Consider the following 19,816-nt stretch of genomic DNA (forward strand, 5'->3'; position numbering starts at 1 on the left):
AACAGATTTTATGGAGGACAGAACCAAACTTATTTGGGTACATGCCCTCTATTTTAATTGATAATGGGATTTGCAGGGCAAGCATTTTAAAATTTGTGAATTGTCTAGACTGAAATCTAAACTTATTGTATGGTTATGTAATTTATATTTTATAGTAGTGCATTAAAATAGACTTTACCCATTATCATTGTACTTTAGTATTGTTTCATATATGTACTTTAATTTCACTATAGGCTTTGTTAAATGGGTTATCCATCTGTTGTTTTAATCTGCTGTCGTTCTGATATGTAAGTTTACATTTTATAGGAATAAATTATTACTTTATTTCCTCACATAAAAATGTTGTGATGCAGGGCACACCGACACCAAGAAAGAAGGAAGTTTCTGCGTACAACTTTAAAGGAACTCGGCTTGATACTTACAGACCAGCCAGGATTACTTGGTCCTAAGGTAAATTTATTTAACTGCATAACTATCACAGATAAATTATGAGCCAGACGTGCTAACCAATTCTTACCTTTAGGAGACAGAGTTTTAAATACTGACTGTAGGCAGAAATAAAAGTCAAAGTGACAACACTATCCCAGTTTTCGGAACTGTTAATTCCTTCCTCGGGTAAGAGGGAGGGAGAGGTTAGGGAAGTTTAAAAAGGAAGGGCAGGTCACTTAGACCCCAGGATGAGAGTGACCACCTTTAGTGAAGATAGGGCTAGACAAAAGATGAAGGGGGAAGCGTTAAAGAGAGTAGGAGGTTAGAGGCTGTAAGCATTGTGCCAACTTCACTCCAAAGATAGCAAGAACTGAGTGAGAACCTTTGGCATTGCTCCCAAAGACCTTGCATTAAAAGTCCCCATCTGTGGCTGCAACCCATCCTTCCACCAAACCTCTTTAAATTCCAGATTGATCAATCCTTATTCCTTATGCACCTTATCCCTGATCAAGATATTGCCTCTGCCAACCACTATTCCCAACAACTGCTGCCTCTCTTTCAAATCCTCCACCTGGTTGTGCTAACATACTCAGTGCAGATCTTCTTGAAGCCAGCAATAAAGATGAGCAAAATGCCTCATGCTACTTAAAGAAGCTATCCAGTCAGTTGATCAAATATTTCAACAAAGGTTTCTCTTTCCCCTGCTTCCACAACTACCATCCACAACACTGCCACCAACATCCCCCGTCCTAGCCAACAAGCCCACATCCCAGTCCCAACACATCTCCCACAACCCCCAACCGTAACTGTTATCAATCATCAACACCTCATAACCCTGATGTCCATTCAGTCCTTTATCTCTTATTCTGATCACTCCCTGATCTTGAAACATCCATTCTTTTCAGAGCCCTAACTTTCAGTCCCACAACAAAATTCAAACACACTGCCCTAGTTGAAGAACCCCTAACCTTACCTGGCAATACCACTTCACCACCCACTCCAAACTAACAATGAACAGAGTGAGCGTTGAATTCTGGCTAGACAGGCCCTGTCTCACATCCAAGAGTGATCCTTCTCCTCTTGCCCAAAACCATAATTTCTCACTTCCAGCACTGCCTCTTAATCCTTCCTGAAAAATACCACCAAAATCTCAAACCTCACTCAAGCTGACTCCTGAACTATCCATGTCCTGAAGGCATGCTGCTCCATCAACTTTTCCCTCTGGACAAAGCCTCCATTGCTGTAGTACGTGAGTGTGAGGACTATGTGGCAGAGGGACATTATCAGCTCTTGGACACCTCATCATACAAAACTGTTAATGATAGTCCCATTCCCCTTCCATCCAGACTAGGATAGAGAAAATACTGAAACCTTAGCCCCCACACAATGACTTAAACTACTTCCATAGAACTCCTTACCTTTTCTGATCCATGAACCCTCACTTTCTACCTACTTCCCAAAATACATGAAAACAACCATCCTGGCTGTCCCAAAGTAGCTGGCCTCAAAACCTTCCACCAAACTCATCTCAGCCCTGGGTTGACCAGCACCCCTAACTCACCACACAGAGCCTCCTGTCCTACATAAAGACAACAGTCACTTCGTGGAATGTCTCAAATCCATTCCCATTCATCTGGCACCTGGTACCTCATTGTCACCATCGATGTGACCTCACTTTCCACAAACCTCCAACATTCACAGCCCTAGAACACTACTTTTCCCAATAACCACCTGAAAATCATCTTATTGTCACCCAAGCCAATTTTGTCATTATCCATAGCTATTTCACTTTTTAGTGGCAAATGTACAAACAAATCAGGGACTGCTGTGGGAAGCAGGATTGCCCTTCCTAAGCCAATCTTTTCTTGAGCCATTCCCCAACACCCAGAAACTTGGCTCCTTAACTTGGTTCAGAGTTATTGATGACAGCTTTGTGGTCTGTATGTAGTGAGGAAGAACTCCTCTGCATCCTGCAAAAACTTAATTATTTCTACAGCTTGAATTCACCTAATGCTTTTCCAAAGCCACCTTCCTTAACTTTGACCTCCACCATTTCAAACTTCAGTCGCTCCTCCTTCCACAGCAAATGGTCATTTCCCTACAGCCTAGACATTTGCAGCAAATGTGTCTGCCCCACCAATAAATCCATCTACACCAACAGCAATTACTTCTCAGGCTTTCCTTCACTACAGTTATACCTCAGATACCATTCACAAACAAATTCCCTCTGCAACATCCTCCGCTCTCCCTCCAACTAATACAATTACCCACAACCAAAAAACTTGGACGCATCTTGTTTGTCACTTAGTACCTTCCAGGCCTTGAATGACTTAATACTTTACTCTGTCAATCCTATAACTTTGTCAAGTTAAATTCTGAAATGAGATCTTCTCTCTTTCATATTCTCCCCAAACCATCCACTGCCCTCCTAAACTCTGTAACAGCCTAGTCAAACCATATGATATTCCCAAAACATTATAAATACCCAAAGATACCTACCCTTGCAATTGTCTCCTCTGTAAAATCTGCCCCATGCACTCACCCGCTACCACCTTCTCTTGCCCCACAAATGATAAATCCTACAATATCAAAGGCACAGTAACTTGTGAAACTACATATGTTGTCTATCTGCTAACTTGTGTCAACTGTGCAGTGTTATGTATAGGCATGACCACTACTAAACTCATTGAGCACATGAATGGCCATACAAGAACTGTCCGATTGGGTACCAAGGTGCTGAGCATGCTCAGCAGCATGACTCGAGGGATCTCAGTGCTTCCTATACTACATGGGTATTTGAATCCTCCCACCCTATACTTGTTTCACTGAACTCTGGAGATGGGAACTTGTTCTCCAACATATCCTTGCATCTCAACACCCTCCTGGACTTTATCTGCAATATATGACGGTAATATCTCTTCCCGAAAGAACAGTTACTGTTGATGACCATGCAGCTTTTGCTAGAATGAAATGATAATTAAATGGACACCCTCGCTGCAAACAGGTGTTTATATACTTCATTGGGGACATGTTGAAAATGTGTGCTCTGACTGGGACTGGAACCCGGGATCTCCTGCTTACAGGGCAGACGCTCTATCTGTCTGAGCCTCCAAGGGCACAGGGGATAGTGCGCCTGCAGGGACTTATCCCTTGCACGCTCCCCGTGAGACCCACATTCTCAACATGTCCACACCACTACATTCGTAGTGCGCCTAATAGATGTTTGCCCATCATACTCATTACTCATGGCAGAGTAATCTACCAAGTCCTGTACGAGTTCAGGCATAGTGTGTGCGTTTGCACAAGAAGGCCAATGGCCGGGAAGCCATATTTTAACTATATATGACGGTAGTATCTGTTCCCGAAAGAACAGTTACCGTTGATGACCATGCAGCTTTTGCTAGAATGAAATGGTAATTAAATGGACACCCTTGCTGCAAACGGGCATTTATATACAGAGTGTATACGACCCGGGAGATCCGGGAAAAACCCGGGAATTTTTCCATCCGGGAGAAAACCGGGAAAAACTCGGGAATTGTTTAGAATTCAGGGAATTTTTCTTTGTTTTAGTTTTCAGTTAAATTTTTGTGATTTTGACTGGTAAGAACCAATACTCTAACAAAGGATATTATTGTATCCCACAACTGCAGAATGATACTGCAGCAACAAAACATGTATGGGAGGAAAAAAAAAACGAAAATAAAACTTAAGTTGCAAAGGAAATGTGTCGTATACAACAACAAAACAGTGCTCATACAAGTGTCTGCCAACAGTAAAGTGTGTCAAAGGCTTTAGAAACACTATGCAACGCTTTATAACAAATTGCCTCCTATGAGCGTGACGTGACAACTGTTTAAATTAGATTCGTTTGAGCAGTTGCAGGCGGGCTCTTGTGCATGTGCAGTTGAGTCGCGTATGAGTAGTACCTTCTCCCGCTTCCGGTTACACAAGTGTGACTGGGCACTACTACTTAATATTGCCCTGGTTCGGAAATATTGTAGATCCGGGGCTGATGCACAGAGCAGTCCGAGTTGTGGTGGGGAGGTGGGTCCCCTCCACGTGACCTGTGTTTACGTTCAGTGATTTTGTTGTTCCTCTTCATTTATTGCTCTCACGTTAAATGATAACAAAAGGGATTTTTGTGGCGGGGGGGCCTATCAAATGAATTAAAATATGTTCGTATAATTACGGCAGGCTAAAATATGTGAATAGTTTCAGATTTTGTTTCCACAATCAAGCAGTAATCGCCTTACAGAACAATGAAGTTATTTTTGCGGTTTGCTAAAGAGATTTAGCTTTTATTAATCCTTTCTACTGAGGCAGTCAATTTATTTGAAACAAAGTGTTTAATCTCACACTATTGGCTAGTTTCAACTGTTCGCTGCATTTGAAGTGCACGTATGGAATTATGCTATAATAGAGAACCAAACATGAGTACTGGTACTCCAAGAAAATTTACATGCAGATGTGTATTTTAAGCTGAATTATGCACTTTAGTATGGTTCACGAAATCCCGACACTCTTGAAGTATCCTTTGATGTCTTGTTTCTTTTATGACATAATGTAAGATCTTTTAATGTTTTACACATACGAACATATGGGATTATTGCGTCATCCTAGCTGCACAAGCGTGGTGACGCATTATCTGGCACTTTCTTGCAACTGCTGAAACGAACCTATTTCTAACAGCTCGTGGGAAAATATTGCTAATGGTAGTTTGAAAAGCGTTACATTCAAAGCAGGTTTCCTTTTACGCAAGATGAATTATGTGCGAGAATGTACAATGAATTTCTTAAATCACAAAGCGTTTGACTCTCATTTAAAAATCAACTCTTTGAGGACGACCATTTAGAAGTATTTCGAGCCCAGAAGATGAAACATTTGCGTCGTTATTAAAAATTTTACTGGCACATTTGTGTGTGTATCTTAAGGTACAACACGTGCAAAAAAGATCAAGAGTAGCTTCTCTTCCAACTTATTAATCTTCGAGACCAATATTATATGTGAATGCTGTGTATATTAATTTAAGCCATTAACTTTTCTTATTTGTGTATTCGCACTACTTAAGAGTGATATTGCTATTGGTTGACTACATCACATGTCCTATTGCTGTCATCAGCTGGTGAGATCACGTGAATGAGCTATGATGCTTACAAAAGCGCATCGCTATCTCAGTTGCAGTGCTTCAGAAAGTGACATGCGTTATTTGGTGGAATTCAAATTTATACCTTCGTAATACGAAAATATGCAGCGTACATGTTGCTGCACATCAAAGGTCTTTCAAAATGTGTTTTTCCCCCTGAGTTTCGTTTTCTGAGGTGCCTGGAAATTCTACGTTGGTATATAAAACCATAAACATTCAAAGGATTGATGACTTTTACAGTACCGAGGAAGAGTATACTGTCACTTAACACGGAAAAAGTGTATTTTGATCTGGGAGAAAATGTATTTTTAACCGGGAAATCCGGGAAAAATCCGGGAATTTTTTTTCCTTGTCCACGTATACACCCTGATATACCACTTTTAGTGGTGTGGACATGTTGGGAATGAGGGTCTCATGAGGAGTGTGCAAGGGGATAAGTCCCTGCAGGCACACTATCCTCTGTGCCCTCGGTGGCTCAGATGGATAGAGCGTCTGCCATGTAAGCAGGATATCCCAGGTTCGAGTCCCGGTCGGGGCACACATTTTCAACATGTCCCCAATGAAGTATATAAACGCCTGTTTGCAGCGAGGGTGTCCATTTAATTATCGTTTTATCTGCAATAACACATCCATCTGCCCCCCCCCCCCCCCCCCAATAAAAAATCTTTTTTCATTTTACTTTTTATTCTTTCATTTTTGTTTTCTTATATATTATGTCTTATTTGTTTTCTTTATTACTTTTATTTTTTTCAGCTTTGTTCTCCTTCCTCAACTCTTTCTCTTTTTTCCTAATATCCTAGGTCCTAATTGCACTATTCATTTCTCTTCTTCCTAATCTATTATTACTTCTCACTCTGTCCTTATCATCTCTGGAGTGAAGCTCACAGTTCTTATCAGTATACCATTTTTGACCTCTTTGGCCTCCTACTCTCCCACTTCATCTTTGTCTACCCTCATCCTTGCTATAGGTGGGCCCCTCTCATCCTGAGGTCTGAGTGACCTACCTTGTTAAACTTCACAATCTATCCCTCTCTCCTACCAGAGGAAAGAACTAATAGTTCCAAAACCATGGATAGTGCCATCTTGTTTGCTTTGATATGTATTGACTGGCAGTACTAAACATTTAGCTTCCTGAAAGTAAGTACAGGCCAGCAATTCTGTCTCATAATTTATTAAGTATCACAAATGTATGTTGAGCTGCATGTACATAAACATATGCATTTTTGCTTATGTGAAACTCTCTCATCCCCTCTCTCTTTATCCTCTCCATCCTCCTCACCACACTCTTTTTCCCTCCTCCCTCGCCCCCCCGCCCCTCTCTCTCTCTCTGTCTCTCTCCTCTCTCTCTCTCTCTCTCTCTCTCTCTCTCTCTCTCTCTCACACACACACACACACACACACACACACACACACACACACAAACAAACAAACACTGGCACAACAACAAAAAATTACTAACATTTTATAGAAGAAAAGGTGTAGATCTTTGTATTAAAATTTAAATACAGTGTTTTGTGTGTGAGTAATTTTATGTCTTTTTTAAGAAACAGCTATGAGATTTTGTAGCAGTGCAATGTCTTAGAAGGATTTTATCATGAGTTGATGCAAGATTGAGTTGCACATAACGCAAAATATCATGCGTTTTAGGTTATTACAGTGTGACTGAAAGAAAGGGCATCAAGCACATCAGTCTTCACTGATTCAAACCCTTTTACCTACTGTATTGGCTTAGAGATGAAGCCTATGAAGAAAAAGTGAGTAGTCAGGTGTCAAAGGTTAAGTAGTTCAAACACCTACTTGTCTCACATTCTTGTCGTCTTACCTGTGGTGGCAATAACACACTAAGAAATATTGCATCTTGCATTTTCTAATGTTATTTGCTGATGTGTGCTTTATATTTGTGCTCCCCACACCCTTTCCCACTCCTTTATAGTTTGTACAAACGCCTTAACCTGTTGTTCTGTATATTTGAGAAAAGGAGAGTAAGACAAGTCATTCATGGTTTAGTTAGACTGTCTGAAATATTGCCTGAAAATTTTCACTCAGTATTGTTAAAGCACAAGACTGTATTTAAGTCTATAATTTGATGTGTATTATATTATGGAAGTAACTCAGCAAGCTGTTTCAGCTTTAGTGTATTTCATAAAGGTCAAATAGTTCTTAATTGCTTTGTGGGTGTTATGTATCTGTCCTAAAGAATAGCATGGTTTTATGCTTCAAATGTGAAGAAGGAACAGATATCAGAGTAAATATATGGTTTATAACCAGGAAATAAGCTCTTACACACCAACCATTGTTGTTGTAAATGGATGTTAGAACCAATGTGTCAGAAACTGTGCATATAATGACATTTGTTGTTGACTTTTTGATGTAGGGGAATAGAGAAATTAAAGTGCTGTGACAAGGTACAGAAATCAAAAGTAGTTATCTAAGAATTCAGAATGGAGTTTGATGAAAGGAAAGGAATTTTTTTGCTGCAGCTGTCAGGAAACTGTGACCATCAGGAAAGTAATTCCTGGGTGTGAGCAGATGTGAATATTGTAAAAAAGTAGTGGGCAAGTGGAAGGAATAAAAGTCACATAGAAATAAAAAGAAAATATTACTTCTAAATGTCATGTGCATAACTGAAAACAGAGGTGATCGACTGGAAAACAGTGATGTAATCTATTGGGCCTACTATATGTCTGTTCCAGTTTATGCTTCAGGAATCCAGACAATGTTAAAATGAGAGCATGTAACAAGAACATGAAGTGAAATTTGTAATAATCAGACTAGGGTACATGATCATCAGTAAGATAAGAAATGGAGACAGTTTATGGAACAAAAGAGCTGTTATATGAAGGATATTCAGTAAGATTAAAATAAAAGAATATAAGACAATAGTGATTTCATTGGCTAATGGTTAGCATTGATTGCTACTAATATAGATCTGTGTGAGTCTTGGTGATAACCACAGATTTACAGACACACTGTGATCCAAAGTGGGATTAATATGTCTTATTAAGACCATATTGATAGTTTTCTGGACCAAAGAAGTAGGAGAATTTAACAGACATTTCTCCAGAATGATGTTAAATTGTAAAGAATTGCAGCAGGATGTGGGACTTGTGCTTTCTCCTTCTCTTCCTCCTCGCTCTTCTGTGGCTGATACACATGGGCTGGTCATGTCACATGCATACCAGCTTAATGGTACCTTGTGTGCCTACTGCTTGATAATACCAAGCTACCAATTGCCAGCTTGTAATTACAAGTGTATAGCAACCAGTGGGTGTCATAGCTCTTAGCACCTTTGGATGAATCTATTGTATCCCAAACCTAAGATTAGAAGTTCTTAGCATAGGATGAACGTGTAACCATCTGACTAAATCTGTCCTTAATTAATATAGCCTTTGGTTGCCAGTTGCCATTCATTCAGTAAAAGATACCTCAATGTCACGTGACTAAGTTCACTACCATCAGCAGCTATATCTCTCTCACTGCACTAACTATTGTCCTATTAACACAGGTTTTCACTGCCCATGTTGCTCATGTTAAAACTGCCAAGCTGTGTGGCCATTGGACAATATATAGAACTGTGTAATAGCATTTCACTCCCATCTTCAGGAGGCATCTTTAGAGATAAAAACTGGCAACTACATATGTAATTCAAGGGGCCCTGATTTTATAGGCACATTATAAGCTTTATATCAAGGGTGGACAAACGCGATATTGCGGGTGTGGGCGGCCTCGTTAGTTCCCACACTGCTTGCTCATGGGCACTATCAGCCAGCACTTCCCCCTCCACCTCTCTGCTAACACCACTCATTTGTTGCCGGATGGCCTGACCACTTCATGTCTTTAGTCTTGTCGGTATCGAAGTCTCTTTTGTATTCGCTGTAGGACAAAGTTAGTGAGACGCTGAGGAGTTAAGATCCTCGAAACAAAAGTCAATCAAATCCATTCGCTTCAACCCACAGTGAGAAGAATATTAAGTTCTTTTTTAACACAAACCAGTCTTCAGTGGCTCTTTTTTAATGTTATTTTACTGGTATGGAAGGTGTACCACCTGAAGCAACATTTTCAACTCATTCATGAGAAACTCATGATCACTTTGGAGGAAGGCCAAACTTCTCCAACTAAAACAGAAGAGAGAGGAAGGTGTCAGTTCATACAGGTGTACTGTATAAGGTAATTGGATTGATAAAATAAATAAATAAATAAATAAATAAAATGTAATTAGACAAGCTTTTGGAGACAATGGCTTCTTTTTCAGGCAGAAGGGTTGAAGGGGAAAGAAGAGGGGTGAAGGAAAAATGACTGGAGATGTCTACTAAGAGGTAGATTTCAGGAAAGTCTCCAGTGCTGCAGGTCAGAGGAGACTACCAGACAAGATGAAAAGGAAAGACTGGTTGTCGGGGACTGCACTGGATGATATTTGAAAACTCTCAGGTTTTCAAATCTCATCCAGTGAATTCATGTTTGAAGCATTTTCCGTTATTAAGGCAGTGAATTTAAACTTGATGTTACATTTGGGATAACATTTCAAATTTGAGAAGGGTTGTGTTTCCTTCTTCATATTGGGAGCACTCTAGAAAATAAAACTTCAATTGAGCCTTATGATTGATAAAAATGCGCCATGAATGTATAGAAACTATTATTTATAGTTGCCCATCCACTGTTGCCTGCGGTGGTCAAGTCGTTTTTAATTTTGTTGAATAACTGGGCATTAGAGAGAGAGGGGCAAAACATATTTATGAATTTTTGAAAATTGTATGTATATTAATATCATAATTTTATTTAATGTAATAAACTGACAGGTTTACTTATGGGTTGTTGCAAAATGAAAATAAGTTTAGGATGAGGGTGTCACAAAAGAAAATAAATGATAATCTGATAGGAACCGAATGAAAATGGCAGACTGAATACAGATTGAGAGTCACTTCAGTTTTCTGTAAGGGAAAGTCATCTGAAGTGGAAGCAGACCTCAGTGAGGACAATTCACTAGCACAATTTCTCAGATTTCTGCAGAAAAATCATTTGCGTTGGCTTCATAACCCACATTGTTCCAAAGTTACTGTTGGCTGCTTGGACTTTGGACATATCTTCAGGTCTGATGAGAAGCCAGGAAAACAGGAAGTTATCTATTGGCAGAAATGACATATTCCTCTTTTTACTCAGTTTGGTAAAATGATACATATACAGCTTGAATCTCTTCTAGTCGAAGGAGTTGTGGTTGACTTATATTCTGAAATATTAAAATATGTTGGATGGAAAAATTAAAATGCTTACTATTAAAAAGCACTTTTTCAGTAACAAAAACTTGAAATGAGAACAAATGTACATTAAGTGTATTCTGTAATCTCTAAATGCACTAATATATGTGTAAAATTTAATGATGTAATGTACATAACATTATTATTTAATGAACATATATGGAGGACCAATATTGAATGGAGAGCACATGCTGTGAGGTGAATCAGTGAGTCAGCCAAGAGTACAAAGAGTGGTGGGGTGTCTTCAGAGTTGCCTTGTGACCTGCTCTTTGTGATGTCAGGAATGGTATGGGAGCAGTGAGCCACCGCTGGGAACTAAATCAGTGAGTGAGTCAATATCACAAAGAACAGAGTGACTCCTGAGTCAGGAGTGAGGAGTCAGTTCCTTGCAGCTTGCTAGCTCCTAAGTAAGCTGCCAACTGCTTCCTCTCTGCAGAGTATTGTATCTCACCATGAAGCCTCAAATGGGCTGCCATGGCAGCTCTGTGCAAGCTGTATCTTCAAACCAATAGCAGAAAAAAAGGAAGAAAATGTTTTCTGCATTAATGCAGTGTTCTAAAGAACTTTGTTATTTTCATGGATGGCAAAACCTACACACAACAGTTAGGTATATAAATAAAGACATACACATCATCTGTAGCATATTTTCTGCAGCTAAGTCTGGGCCCACTGATGCAGCAGCCTGCCCTAGAATTTTCATAGGAGTGGTATTTTAGACATGAAGGGCAACAGCTCATTGTTTTTTGAGTCCTTGATCATTCACTCTGTAGAAGGCTCAAGCTCTTTTAGTCAATTTAGGAGTGGATCACCCACCTCTAATCCAAACAGAGCTACTAAATTCACTGGAAATAAGTATTTTATATATTGAAAATAGCTGCATTCAGAGGAATAATTGTAAACAAGAAGTCGATGCTGAAGTTGCCAACAACTCTGGTCCATGTGAATGTCATTCAGTCAGTTCTATTTTCATAAGGTTGCACTGATGAGGCTACATATCTGGCCACTTGATGAGCCAGTTCACTTACAAGAACAACTCATTTACTTACATTTAGCATTTAAAAAATTGGTTACTCCAGTGAGGAGGTGAATGAGCACTGTGACTACAAAAAGACAATTACAGGACTAATGAGGAATAATAACTTCCAAAGTTTTTTTTTTTCTCTTGCACTGTCAGGATTACTGATGGAATTGGGTAAAATGGGGTTTAAATGATTTTGAAACCTATTAGGAAACTAAAGTGATCCCTTCAGAACTGCAAAAGATGTGCTTTGGTATGTAGAGACAACAAAATAAAATTTTAGAAGTCCAAGCATCATAGCCAAGAGAACACATTATCACGTGCACCTGTTCAGAGGCAATAGAAATTTATGAACAACATGATAATTTTAACAGAAAGAATAAATAGTTAAATAAGATGAAATATGGGCACCAACTTCACACCAGGAAATCAGCTTAAATGATTGATCACTATTATTGAGAATGGTGTCATTGGAGATAATCACAGGCTCAGCATCACTCCGACAAATGGTAGTGCAATGTGATTTATAATGCAGTATAAATTCAGGGCTTTCTTAAGCAATCAATGCAATTGCCAGTTCTGTCTCTGAAGGTATCTTGCTACAGATGGGGATGAAATCTTAGTAAATTGTTTTATACATTGACCATGGCCTCTGAGCCTGGAACTTTCCACAGAAATGCTGTCTTACTACTGCAGATGGAAGTTTTTTACTATAAGTAGATGACCCAAGCGAATTGCAGGACCTCCGGTTCCATGTGATTATTTTATGTGCCACTATCAACAAAATGATCAACTTTTGTGTCAATTGAGTTCTCACTACTGCTGTGAATTTTTCCCAAGTGCAATTGGAATGCAATTCTGTGGTGTTCCTCTTCTTCTTCTTCTTCATTCTTCTTCTTCATCATCATCATCATCATCATCATCATCATCATCAGTCACTGTGTTTTTTTGCGTAGCAGATCTCCTTCATTGGGAGGTAACAAATGACTATGTCCCAGTCACCACATTCAATTTGTCAATCATTTTCTTCCAAGAGAAAGCTACAAAAGTGTATGATCGTCAAGTTGAATTGTTGCTATATTATTAGCTATGTAACATTAGAATGCTTTTAATATAGGTGGTAGCACTGGGTTCATGGTAGACCACATCACTGTAGCATTCCTATGAGACAATGAAATTTCTGTGGTGACAGTGTAATTGATTTATGAGTGGTGTTCTGCTGTGATGGACTTGCAGTAACTAATGTGAAGGTTTAAAAGTAGTTCTGAACTTGGAGGCTTTTTGGAGTGTGCAGTAGAATATCTTGGCTTGAGCTCTTTACTGCTGAAGTAGTATACAAGTGTGTAAGAGAGAAAGAGAGATTCCTGGGGAAGGGGGGGGGGGGGGGGGAGGAGAGCTGTAATTCCTGTTTCCGAGGATATAGTACAGATCATTGCAGAAGACATTCTTGGTGTCAACATCTTAAGCCCAGGTTCACATTTGCTTCCCAGACTAACAAGAACACACACCACTTGACCCATATCTCTGTGGCATCTGAAATTCAAACAAGATTCAGCTTAGTGTCCAAAATAACTTAATTCTAAACTTTTGTGTAATGGTTAATGTTGTTTGCAATTTCAACTTTTTGAGATGCAATCTTAATCCTGCTTCCAAAACAGTAAAAAATTAGTACTTTTCTAAGTATCTTTTGTAATGTAACTCAAAATTTCGTGAATGGAAAACTGTCGACTAGATTACTGTCTGCTGAAAAGACCTAGCTTCTATTTGATATGAACTATGTATGCCTTCCTGAAGTACATGTCTTGTGATTTTCATAATCATTGATGCCAGGATGATTCCGCTGGGAAAGCCACAAAGGAGTGTCCAGTCTCTCACTGCCTGCAGGATGTCAAACAAAAGACTCCTAAAAAAAAAAGATTAACTGCTCATTCATCTAAAGTGTATTATCCAAAATGCTCCATGGTCTCTTCTAGTGCTTCTTCATTTAATACCATTGTCCACTTTTTGTATAGTGGTAGTAACACTTTAAAGCTTAACATTTACATACATAAGGGCTGCATTGCATCTTTTATGCATGTTACGTGAGGCTTAAATCATGGCTTGAAATCGGGTGGACATGTGGAGCAAAAGCAGATGAGTTAATGAAGAGAAAAATGACATTGATGGTTACACACTTTCTTCTTGGGGGTGGGGGGGGGGGCAGGGGGGATGGAAAAGGATAGAAAACAAATGTTTCATCTCCCAGGAAGTCCTCCCAGGAAGTCCTTAATGTATTAAGAATACTATTAGCTTTTGCGCGTAGTATGTTGCATTTTTTAATCTGAAAGGATTAAGGTATATTCAGTGGAGGATTTAGAATTGCCCACAATAGCATTACACAGAACAACATAAGAAGTAGTGAACTTGCTAATAATGAATTAAATGTCTGTGCACTTGGATGTTGCTTGTTACAATGGCTCCAGTATCCCAGAAACAGAACTGATTTTTAGAAGGTGCTAATGCCTGAAATTTGCACTTGCTCTAGAATTGAGTTACACATTGCATGTGACTGTTGATATGAGCACCCTACACACCAGTAGACTGCTTGATTTTCCAGATAATTTCAGGCAGTTGATGGACATATCCAGTTTTTTCCCTTTTGATATACTCTGAGTTACTGCTTCATGTAAACCCATTTTTCATGTGCAACTTTCTTGTTTGAACCATTTTGAACTACTCATGATAAGAGGACATGGGATGGCAACTTATAAATCAGTTGCCAGCCATGTTACAAATGAGTTGCTGACCTCAGTGGTCAATTGAGTGTAGTATCTGATGGGTTCCAAAATCCTGAGTATGCAGAAAACTGTGCATGGAGAGAGATGGGAAAGTGGATCTGCACTTTGTAATATTCTTGTTCAGTGGTGCACATCCAATGACTTTTCCTCATACCAGATGTTAGTTATTATTTTGAAGTAAGTTGCATCAAAAGGCATGTCCACATATGAAACTATGTAGTTTTATGTATTTGATTATCTTGATTTTGGCATTGTTGTCTTCTTTGGAGGCATGATAATGTCCACAGGTTTTCTTCTAGTACAGAGAAAATTAACTGATGAAATGGTTGTGAAAGTCTGATAATTTTTGAAATGCTAAATGAAGTAAAGTGTCTGAGCTTTTAAACATTTGTATTCTATGACATTATACATATTATGACAGCACTGTTTGAACAAACCAAAGAAATAATAAATCTGCCTTCTGCAGCCTCACAAAATGGCTCAACTTTCATTTATGCCCACTTCCTGCCAAGTCTCTACACAATGAAGAAGCTGAAGCGTACATCTTTGTCAGAGACAATTGCTGGCATATGATTCGTAGAATTAATACAACTGAATTTACAAAATTTTCTGTTAAAACTTCAACATCATTGTAAATGCATGAAATATGAATATGTAGGTGTAATATAATTTATTTTTATGGATGAAGTTTCTAATATGAATTTTTCTTTATGCAGATGAAGATATCGATACCTGCTGGTATCTTAACATTCCTAATATACCACTGGCTTGATTACATTACAACATGTACCAACTTTGTTTTCATTCAGCTGTTGGTTCTCTGGCAGAAAATACATGGTTGCTGCTGTTGTTTGTATTAAGCAACTCATCCCAGATGATTTTCATCAGCATTTGTTGATAAAATAGCTTCAATTATTGTTATAATTGCAATAGATTTGTAATTATTTGTATTTTATAATTTTGTGGTAATTTGTAGATATGGATAAAAACGAATATTGTAGTAGTGGTGAAATATGCTTATTGGAAAGAAAATGTTAGTTGATACAGAAAATCCAGTATATAAAGATAATTTTGCAACATTTTAATGTTCTCTATGGTCTTTACCTTTTGGATGGATATGAACTAATAAGCAAACATATAGATAAGTGTTATAAAGACATCTACACTTTCTAGCAGACCAGAAAAGAGAGGTTGGAGGTGGTGTGGTATCTGAGGCCTTTCTTTTCCTGCAATACGGCGTTGGCTAGTGTTGCTGCCGCTAGTTTGATGATTTTGTACCCACTGTATTTGTTTACAGAATAATGAAATAACTGCACATTGGTAGACTCAAAAGTAGATAGAGTATACAGTTCATGACAAAAAACAAACACACAAAGCATTAAAGAGTCCATCAACAAGTGAGGTATGTCTGCAAGATGTGGGCAACAAACACTCACCCACGTGCAGTTTTTTCGCTCACATGTAAACATAATCCATCACTCATACTGATTAAGTCTTAGTGCAGATTAATGTGCCAGAAGCACTGCTCTAGACTCGCCTATCATGCATAAGAACTGAAACAAGAAAGTTGTTTCAGTAAAATGGGCTTCATAGCAGTGTTTTGTCAATTTGTGTTAGGCACTTATAATTCTTAACCTTATAACTTATATCTTGTTACCCATACTAATATTAATTTTAGAACTGACAATACTGAGTGGGCACGTGAAAAGAACATTTTTATAAACCACACATTTGTTGTACTTCTTGTTGTAAATTTCTCGTGACTGGCTTAGTGATAGTCTTAAAAATGTGCTCATACTTCATTACTGTTGTCAGCTGTATACAGACATGAATTATTTAGTTTCAGAAGCTGACAGTGTATTTAATTTTAATGTTTAAGTAATGAAACTTTTTTCCTTGTTAATACTTCTGTGAATTCTTGCTTCTAGGCACTGTTAATCTTCATTGGCCTCTGCCTAGCAAGGGATGAAGTATACTGGCTTTTGCGCCATAATGACAACCCACCTCAGCAAAAGAGTAAAGGAAAAACTGCAGAAGACCTGGTGGATAGGTAGTTGCCAGAGCTGCTTTTTCACATGGAAGAACTGAGAGGTTACCTTTTGACCTATATATTATGTACCATAAAAAAATGTTAACAGTGCCTTCTGTCTCTGATTTGTGATTTCTAGATATGTGTGTGAATGGCTTTAAATTTCTGTTTTGCTTGCATCTAAGTGCAGTGTACTTTCGAATCATTTTACTAGGATAAGGTCAAGAGCATGTCTTTTATCTCGCTTAAGGGAATTATACGAACTGAATAACAGGACCCAGTTGAAAACCAACTGTAATTGCTCATTAGAGGAAAGGTCACTAGAACCAGTGGGATACCTATTACAGTATATATAGAATAAGAGGTTTGATAAAAAAATAATGGGAATTATTGTTGTTCTTCAAAAATCTTCATTTATCCATCATCATCATCATCATCATCATCATCAACAACAACTACTACTTTGTCCCTTTCGAACTGATCCTCCTCAGATATAATACACTTGTACCAGTCCCTTTTCCAATCTTGGAAGCACTTCTGGAACTCACTTTTCATTATGATGTTCAGTTCCTTCAGCGATTCTGTTTTTATCTCATCAGTGGTGGTAAAATGACATCCTTTCATGGTTCTCTTCACCTCAGAAATAGGAAGTAGTCACAGGGGGCCATGTCCAATGAATATGGTGACTGAAGCAAAATAATGGTTTTGTTTTTTGCCAAAAAATCATGAGCAAGCATTGAGGTGTGAGTGGGAGCATTATTGTGATGCAGCTTCCACGAGTGGTTTTGCCACAGTTCTGATTATCGTTTTCTTCGGATTGCTTCATGCAAACATCACGTAACTTCCAAGTAGTATTCCTTATTGATCATATGACTATAACTCAGGAAATCATGATCCACTATCCCACTGTAATCGAAGAAAACGGTGAGAAGAATCTTCACATGTGATTGAACTTGTCAAATTTGCTGTCACACGTTTCATGTCAAAAACATCCAAAACAATTGCTTGGCATGAACTAAAGGATATATGGGCATCATCAGCATCCTCCCTGATAATGATTCAGTGATTTTCCAGAACCATTTTCTTTACTGCTTCCACATTGTCATCAGTAATTGATGTGCTAAAGTGTCGAGGGCAGTCGTCATCTTCATTTTCTCGATCCTCTTTGAAACATTTGTACCACTTGTAAACTCTTATCTTACTCATAGTAAATTTGTGAAAAGCCACAGTCAATATGTTGAGTGCTGTGCTGCACTTTATTTCATTTTTCAAGCAAAATTTGATGCAATAAAAATTCGCCTAGCATTCGAAAACAAACACAACCTTTTCAAATGTCAACAATAAAGTAAATATTCAAAACAGCTGAAAATGCAAACATACATCAGGAACATGTGTACCAACAAGAGATTTTTTTTTAATCTGATGTATAAAGTTGTGAAATTAAAAAATTTCCGTTACTTTTTAAACATGCCTCGTACGTTGTAGAACTGACCCCTCTTGTAGGATCTGTCTGTTATAGGTTGCTAGACCAGTAAAACACCCCACATGATTGTAGGTTGTCCCAGTCTTTAAGAAGGTCACATGGCAGATGCAGAAAGTTGCATACCTATATCACTGACATACATTTGCTGGGAAGTATAGAATCTTTTTGCGCTTTTGTATGATGAATTTTTGGACACTGGAAAACTCTGGAGGCTGTCAATATGGGCTCCACAAGTTCTAATCATGTGAAAATACATGAATCTTGGCTTGCTGTACTCGTTCACAAGATCCAGAAGACTGTGAATTCTGGAGACCAGGTTGGTGTTATGTTTCTTGATTTCTGGAAAGACTTATAATCAGGCACAATTGTCAGGTATGGGGAGCATCTATGTGAAGTTGTTTATGGTGGCAGAGTCACACAAATACAGCCATAAGGAAGGCAGATGACAGAAAGAGATGTATTTGCAGAATCCTAAGGAACTGTATTCGCCTGTAAAACAGGTAGCATACAAAAAGAGATGTATTTGAAGAATCATAAGGAACTGTATTCACCTGTAAAGCAGGTAGCATACAAAATTTTCACTCAACCATTTATGGAATATTTTTGGTAATGTAGTACCCCTGTCAAGTTGGATTGATGGAAGTGATAAAGAAGGTTCCAAGAAGAGTTGCACATTTCATTACATTTTTGTTTAAGTTGTGTGATAGCATCACCAGACTTCTCAGTGAATTCAACTGAAAGGCAGCACAAGAATGTACTGGAATCCCTCTTACATGATGACTCTTTTGCCTTTGATGTCACCAGTGTTCTTCTCCTCTTCTTCATTTGCTGCTGGTTGTTCATTTTGACTTCCTGTTATCTCTCTTGGCACCTAATTTTATCGTATATACTTCACCCCCCTCCCACTTGTTTTCTTCTCCACACTGTATCTTTTTGTGTTAGGTTCTCTGACAAGTTGATTACTTTTTCTGCTGTATATGGGTACTTCACTGAACTTTCTTCACGTTCTGCAGCCTCCATTTGCTGCACAGATGATGTCTTCCCTCTGTCACCCATGTCTTGGAAAATCTTGATCTTAGCTGTAACACTATTTAACGCTGACAATTCTGTAAATCTGTTAGATTAATGCAGACTTCACCAAACATCATTGGGTTCTGTGGACAGCCAGAATCTTGGTTTCATTGCATTTCTTATCAGAAAGATTTGAGTTATACTCCCCCCCCCCCCCCCCCCCCCCCCCCGCCCCTTCCATCCTTTGCTTTTCCCAAAAGGCGAGTTAACATAGTGATCAATTCACAGGAGTCACATTTATGAGCAATTAAATTCACAAGTTCAAGTGGACAGGGAAACCAAAGTCCATGGAACATGAGTTGCAGGGAACCCAGTTCACCACTATAGATACGCTGTGTATGTTTTTCATTAAAAAGGTTCTGCAGTATTTACTCTTATCAATTTTCAAATTCATTATGCCATTTCCTTTTCTTCATTTTCTCTCTGTATGTATTGTTGTTAAGTATACAGGATGGTCAGAAACAGTCTGAAAAACTAGGGAGTGTGTTTCAGGATAAGTTTTACTGAGAAATAATTGTTAAGAAAAAATTTGATACATTGTGCCATTTAGGAGATAATTAGCATGGAAGTTGGCCAATCAGTCCATTGTATGCACAAATTCTACTGGCCAGCCA

General features: G+C 38.5%; 1 pseudogene; it reads left to right on the forward strand.

Moving 5' to 3' along the window:
• Positions 1–19,816, forward strand: part of LOC124722310 — a 145,912-nt pseudogene that overhangs the window by 32,886 nt on the left and 93,210 nt on the right.

The sequence above is a fragment of the Schistocerca piceifrons genome, chromosome X (genome assembly GCF_021461385.2).
Source record: "Schistocerca piceifrons isolate TAMUIC-IGC-003096 chromosome X, iqSchPice1.1, whole genome shotgun sequence".
NCBI lineage: Eukaryota > Metazoa > Arthropoda > Insecta > Orthoptera > Acrididae > Schistocerca > Schistocerca piceifrons.